This window comes from Sinocyclocheilus anshuiensis, unplaced genomic scaffold, assembly GCF_001515605.1.
Source record: "Sinocyclocheilus anshuiensis isolate Anshui unplaced genomic scaffold, SAMN03320099.WGS_v1.1 scaffold894, whole genome shotgun sequence".
NCBI lineage: Eukaryota > Metazoa > Chordata > Actinopteri > Cypriniformes > Cyprinidae > Sinocyclocheilus > Sinocyclocheilus anshuiensis.
In genome coordinates, this window is record NW_015536505.1 from 138,152 (window position 1) to 145,663 (window position 7,512).

Consider the following 7,512-nt stretch of genomic DNA (forward strand, 5'->3'; position numbering starts at 1 on the left):
TTAAAATGACTGCTTTCTATTTGAATATATTTTAAAATGTAATTTATTCCTGTGATCAAAGCTGAATTTTCACCATCTTTACTCCAGTCTTCAGTGTCACATGATCCAGAAATCTGAAAAAAAGCAGAAAATATGCCAATTTGCTGATTATCAATATTTAAAACAGTTGAACACATTTTTTTGCAGGATTCTTTAATGAATAGAAAGATCCAAAGATCAGCATTTATCTGAAATAAAAAAAGCTTTTGTAACATTATACACTATACCATTCAAAAGCTTGGAGTCAGTATCATTTACACTACCAGTCAAAAGTTTTTGAACAGTAAGATTTTTCATGTTTTTGTAAATAATTATCTTCTGTTCACCAACCCTGCATTTATTTGATCCAAAGTACAGCAAAAACAGTAAAATTTTGAAATATTTTTACTATTTAAAATGACTGCTTTCTATTTGAATATATTTTAAAATGTAATTTATTCCTGTGATCAAAGCTGAATTTTCACCATCTTTACTCCAGTCTTCAGTGTCACATGATCCAGAAATCTGAAAAAAAGCAGAAAATATGCCAATTTGCTGATTATCAATATTTAAAACAGTTGAACACATTTTTTGCAGGATTCTTTAATGAATAGAAAGATCCAAAGATCAGCATTTATCTGAAATAAAAAAAGCTTTTGTAACATTATACACTATTCAGTATGATTTCTGTTTCCTTTTTTTTTTTTGGAAAGAAATTAATACTTTTATTTAGCAAGGATGCTTTAAATTGATCAAAAATGATGATAAAGACATTTATACTGTTACAAAATATTTCTATTTCAGATAAATGCTGTTCTTCTGCTGTTTTCAACATAATAATAAATTATTTTTGAGTAGCAAATCAGAATATTCTAATGATTTCTAAAGGATCATGTGACTGGAGTAATGACGCTAAAAAATACAGCTTTGAAATCACAGAAATAAATTACATTTTAAAATATTTTCAAATAGAAAAGTTATTTTAAATAGTAAAAATATTTCAGAATGTTACCGTTTTTGCTGTATTTTGGATCAAATAAATGCAGGCTTGGTGAGCAGAAGAGACTTCTTTAAAAACATAAACAATCTTACTGTTCAAAACCTTTTGACTGGTAGTGTATGTTAGCCTTCCTTTTTTAAATAGTGTTCATATCGATATCGGAATTATATCATATTGAAATTAAGAAATATATCGTGATATAAATTTTGGCCATATCGTCCAGCCCTGCCTTCAGGCTAATTTGTAAACTACATGGTTTGTGTGTTGGAGCAGGGTTGGAACAAAACACTGCAGGGTGGCCCTCCAGGAACTTTTGACATCCCTGGTCTAAACATACCTCTCCTCAGGTCTTATCCTTAGAAGAGAAAGTGACAAAGAGGAATACAACTTTATTAGACCATCTTTCTCTACTCAAAAAAAAGTCTGTGATAGACAAGAAACTGTAGGTAAAATATAGTCAAAACCATTGGAATAGTGAACATTTGCTCCCAGGAATACCTGTGTGATGTGTAAGGGAAACAGGTCAAATTAGCTCAAAGGGAATCATTTAAGATTTTATAGGGAGTTTGGACAGAATCACGGCTGATCACTGAGTCGGTCAGCGATTCATTGAACGAGCCGTATAACATAAATTCTGCAATGGATATTAATATCCAAAGTATAGTGAAAACACTATTTATTAGCACAGTAACAAGATCGGCAGTTTAAAGACATTAACTTGTAAGCACAAAATACAAGATACTTCTCTTTTCAATATAAATAAGACTTTATTGGATAAATCTAAGACATATAAACTAGTCTAACACAAACACACGCGCTCACACATTCATACAAGTTGCAGGGAGAAAGTGAAGAAAGAATGAGTTTAAGAGAATGAAAATGTGAAATCCCAAGTTTATAGCAATATGTGCAATTGCATTAACCATCAATCACTTACAGTTTTTCTCGATTGCTAAAACACAATTTCTGAAACCTTGCTCCATTTTCTGAAAACATTAAACACAAAACCTCATCTTCAAGCACTATTTAAAAAACCTCTGACTCCTCTCGCAAAATGAAACTTTCGCCTCAAAACAGTTTTACCTGTGTTCAAAATCAAACACTGCTCTCAAATCATAAACAAAGTGATCAAAATGATATACACTATCAAGCAGTCAGTAAACAATACACCAAAAAATAGAAAACACATTGTTCAAAACATATAGATCTCAGGGAGAAGTAAATTTTTTATCTCAAAACAAATTTCATATTTTTCCGTCATTGTCTTTTGATGAACGAAAACATGTTCTATCATAGTAGCTCAAAATTGATCAGAAATTACTACTCTGCTTTGCTCTTTGCAATTTTTTTTGTTCTTCCTCCTCCTTGTACCCCTATTTTTACAGTACTGTACCCTGCATCTCACAAACTTGTCCTTTGTCTCTGTGATACTGTAATTCTTGTTCTTTGTTGCTATGAACCTGCAACCAGTCAAAATCTATTGAGCAGTCAGTACTGTTAACAAATGGAAAGCACAATGTTCAGGGTCATACAATTTGTTCATTGTACAGTATACAGCCTACAATGCACCGTACTACAGTATACAATACTAAAAGGGACAAAAATCAAAGGAGTAAACGTGATCAATGTGCTTCTTCTTGTCTTTGGGCTGGGTCAGGCCAGAGCACTTCGTCGACATCACAAGCAATATTGTCCCTCCTGAGGCAACGGGGGAAGAAGCCTCTTGTGTGCCGTATCCAGCCCTGACACGATTCCTCACCTATATCACCACAGGCTACTATCATGGATTTACATGTGATGGTCATGCTGTGCATCTCTTTGACTATCAATCTTGATTACTTGCCTCAAAATTGACAATCTCCTTCCTGAGTTGTTATGATCAATGTGTTCTTTTGTGTTAATGATGAAAGCTGTTCTGTGAAAGAGTTGGTTAGTTAGGCTTGCTTCCGACTGGCTGGCGCTAGGATCTGATTTACGAACGTCCTGTTGTCTCATCCTGGGCCCCTTTGTGGAATTTGGCTCTTTGGGTTGTTCAACACCAATCTTATCAAATCTTAAAGTGTCTGATTCGCTCTGATACCCTACATATGGAATCTCAAAAGAGAACTTTTCAGTCAGGTGTGCATGTGAATTCATCATCTTTTGGAAACTTTAGAATTTAGATTGAATTTAGTTGTTTGGCAGAAACTCTATATTTTGTGGCAATTTTTTTTACAGCTATAAATTATTATTAGTAGTATTATTGATACGCTAATCTAACTAAAACGAAAATAATACCTGATGTGTATCACAGACCCACAAAAGTTACTGTAGCACTGATGATTATAAGTACTTTTCACATTGTCAGAGGACGATTCTGCAGTGATGGATTCAAAGATTGGAACACTCCTCAATTATATTGATTAAGTACAGTAAGAAGCATTTTTGTGATATTTCTAGACTTTGAAAACTTTTTACATTGTGGAAACTTTATTTTAAAATACTTTTTTTTCCATATAGAGATCTCTTATACTGGAAATAATTTGGTGTATGACTTTGAAACAATTTTCACTCAGAAATTGCTAGTAAATTTTACAAAAACAGCACGTAACACTTTGGATTAAACATGAAAGGTGGGAATGGGATTCTCATTTAGCTCTTGACCCTGCTGCTCTTGAACCTGCTGCTCAAATAAAATATATCTTAGATTGTCTTATTTAATATTAAACTTACTCCAAGAGCCTTTGTTTTATTTACAACTTTGAAAATCCTTGTTTTGTTTTTTAGTGTACATAAGTCTCTTAATCTTGTGTATAAATTTAAGTAGAACATAATAGTGTTCAAAATGCATGCTGTTTCTCTTAACCAGTTCTCCCTTATGGTCTCGTCACACCATTTTCTGTACTGTCCAGCAGATGGAGCAGGAGTATTTCCAGACACTAGAATCCTCACCAGATCTCTGTTGTGGGCTTCCAGGACTTCTAAGATACAAAAGAGAGTCCCAGAAGAAGATGTACAATCCTCGGGTGCATTCATTTGATCACTGCCATGGTAAAAGCATAACACTTGATAAAATTGTTGATGTTTTTAAATAAATAACTTGTTTTACTCAGCCCCAACTGCAACGGGACTCTCCCATATGCTGTCAGTTTTGTGGTTCAAGAGCTTGGCCTCCTCTGGATCCAGTTAATGCGGAAGCACGAGAGATTTGTCTCTTGAGAACGGATGTAGCCGACACAAACTCTTACTGCTTCAACACTTTTCTTGAGTTTATGTCTAAGTGGACTTCAGGACTTCTGCTGTGAGAGCTACAGAGAGTTGTTTGAGATTTTAGTCCATGATTGGCTATGAGATGCTCTGAGGCAAGGCCTAGTGGACCTGCTCGACTAGAACTATAACTATAACTTGACGAACTACAAGATAAAGTGCAAGAAAGTAGAAAACACAAGTTTATGTTGTACAACACACTACTGTTCAAAAGTCTGGGGTTCGTTTATATATATATATAGTGACAGTACATACATTTATAATGTTAAAAAGATTTATATTGTAAATAAATTCTGTTCTTTTTAATTCTGAATTCTGTCCCCCCCCCCCAAAAAAAAAACATGTCTCATGGTTTCCAAAACATATTAAGCATCAAAACTGTTTTTAACATGCTATAAATTCAGCTTATTAAATTTAAAACATATTAAATATTTTTAAACTGTAATGATATTTTACTTATTCTTATTCACATATTGATATTTTATGATCAAAAATATGCAGCCTTGGCGAACATATCAGTCCTCTTTCAAAAACATAAAAAAAAATCGTATCCCAAACTTTTGAACGCTAGTGCACGTGGCATTTATGCTATGCTGTAACTTAAACATATTGTTATGAAAACTGTGAAATATGCTTTGACAGAATTAAATGAATTTGTTTACTTGTCATTCCCACCTTTGGCTTAGTTTCAGACAGATCAGAGACAGATGCAGAGATATGGCAGAGATGCTCACTTCAGTTTTTTGGCATCAAAGAACAGTGAGTATCCACATGATGTGCTGGACAGGATGTTTATAGATGGACCATTAACAACAATGATAATTCACACCCCAAAAAAAGAAAATTCTGTCATTATTTACACAATGACCTGGGAATAGGAAGGTCATAGAAAAGTTTGCCTATGAATTAATAGGGAAGAGTCCATTTCTATGAGCATTATGTGTCTTTTCTATGAGGAAATGAGTGAGAGTTGATTTGCCCGCATTCCTTTGAGCAATAAAACCAGTGTTATCAGATTACCTGCCATGGTAACCAGAGGCCTGTTCTGCCTTTGAGGGGTGTTAGGACAGTATTAATTGCACTGACCCTAATTATGCATCCCATTATCATGTGTGAGTAATATTACATTATAAAAATCTTTATTCTATAACAAACCTGAAAAGTCTATTTCCAGAGTTTATGCTAGTCACTATAGTAAGACAGGAATAAAGAGGACGTCATGTTTCACAAGCCAGCCTTTAAAGTCAAACCATTTCAACTGCTTAGACATTTTTATTTATTTTATTTAGTCATTTAGCAGACACTTTTATCCAAAGCGACTTACAAATGAGGACAATAAAAGCAGTCAAAACTAACAAAAGAGCAACAATATATAAGTGCAAATGACAAGTCTCGGTTAGCCTAACACAGTACACGTAGCAAGGTGTATATGTATATATATATATTGAGGATGTAAACCGGGTCTTCAGGAAGCAGAAATCTAGAAAAGCTTATATCGCAGCAACGGCTCAAAGCAGCCAATGAAGCGTCTAGGTATTTATTATGTCTATAGTGGCAAGGGGGTCCTTTAGAGTGACAGCTGCCCCTGATATTCCCTGATTGTAAGTAGACCAAGGAGATGCATCGAGGCAAGATGAATGTAGAGCTGCTGGTCTCATGGTGTCTGAACACAAAGGGCTTTATGACAAACGCAATAGCGACTACAAAAATCTCGATAAGAGGGAGTTGTTATGGAGAGGAATTGCAGATCAAATATAGGATTCGATGTGTACCGGGGTATTTCTGTTCTTCATTAAGCGTCATCTAATGTCAGGGAGTGAATTTGCACGTTCACTCGGCTCATCGCCTGCGAAAATCGCTTGGGTATGAACACAAAAGACGCTCGAAAAACGTCGGCGATAAGCGCGCGATAATCGTCCCGGTATGTACGAGGCATATGGTGCGTTCAAGTCATGTCGGATAGATCGTATTTACGAGTTGAACGCACATGAACACCACCACAAAGTCGTTATTACGAGTGGGAAACTCGAAATTTTCTTTAAGCCCCGAGTTTCCGAGTTGGGGGCGTGTCAACGAGAAACATGGCGGAATCGATGGATGTAACATCTGTAGTTGACGGTAAATTTTTGTTTAAATTGATAGTTTAGTGGGTTGTCAGTGACAAGTACTGAAGAACTGCATGTCTGACAGAGGGAGACTGAGAGATTGCCAAAGAAAAACATAAAATGCAGACCCTGTTGTATTTTCTTGTAATTTATTAAAAGAAGGTACACCGCCATCTTGTGCCGACTAAACTGACTTGAACGCACCTGACGTCGTAATTACGACTTGTCAACTCATAAGTACGAACGTCCCAGGAGGACTTGAACGCAGCATTAAGCCGCCTTTCCACTGCACACGACATTCGGACACGATTGTCGGAATTCGCCCCCTAGTGGCAGTCGCACGAAAATGAAAAAGAATGAAAAGAGCAGTTTCATGTCTATCCTTGTATTGTTCAACTGGTGGAGGTTGATGTGGGATTTAAGAAGTAATTAGTAATGCAATACATTTTAGTGAGAGTAATTAATACAGTAATCTAATTACACTGTTTTTTAGAGTAACTTACCCAACACTGAAATGACATATCAAAGAATAGTATGTCTAAGTTAACATGATTTACAAAGTTATGTAATTGTTTTTAAACTTAACAGTGGATGAGTGCAGGAAAAAGTGGAGGGATCTCCGTGACGTTTATGTCAGGGAAAGGAGAGAGGAGAAGAAAAGAAAAAGTGGAGCAGCTGCCACCCAAAAACGCCCTTGGCGTTACTATCACATCATGTCTTTCCTCCTTCCATTTGTTTCTTCTCGGCCCACATCTGGGAACATGGAGGAGGAAAGAGGAGAAGGGAGAAGAAATGAGGAAGACAGTGCAGAAGTAATAACAGAGGAAAGACAAGAAATGCAGGTAGGAAAGGACATGACAGAAGTAAGAAACAGCGTAGAGATCAGTGCAGAAGAAAGTAGGATGGACTGTGTGGTAGAGGACATGACTGGAGAGGAGGAGAGCAGAAAGAGGCAGAGCGCAAAATACTTTGCCCAGCCACAACGCCGGAGAAGAATTGAAGCAGCATCCGTGTCTTCTTTTTGCTAGTTCTCACTCTCTAAAAAATGCTGGGTTAAATACAACCCAGTGCTGGGTAAAATAGAGACAAACCCAGCAATTGGGTTGTTTTGACCCAGCGGTTGGGTTAAATGTTTAACCCAAC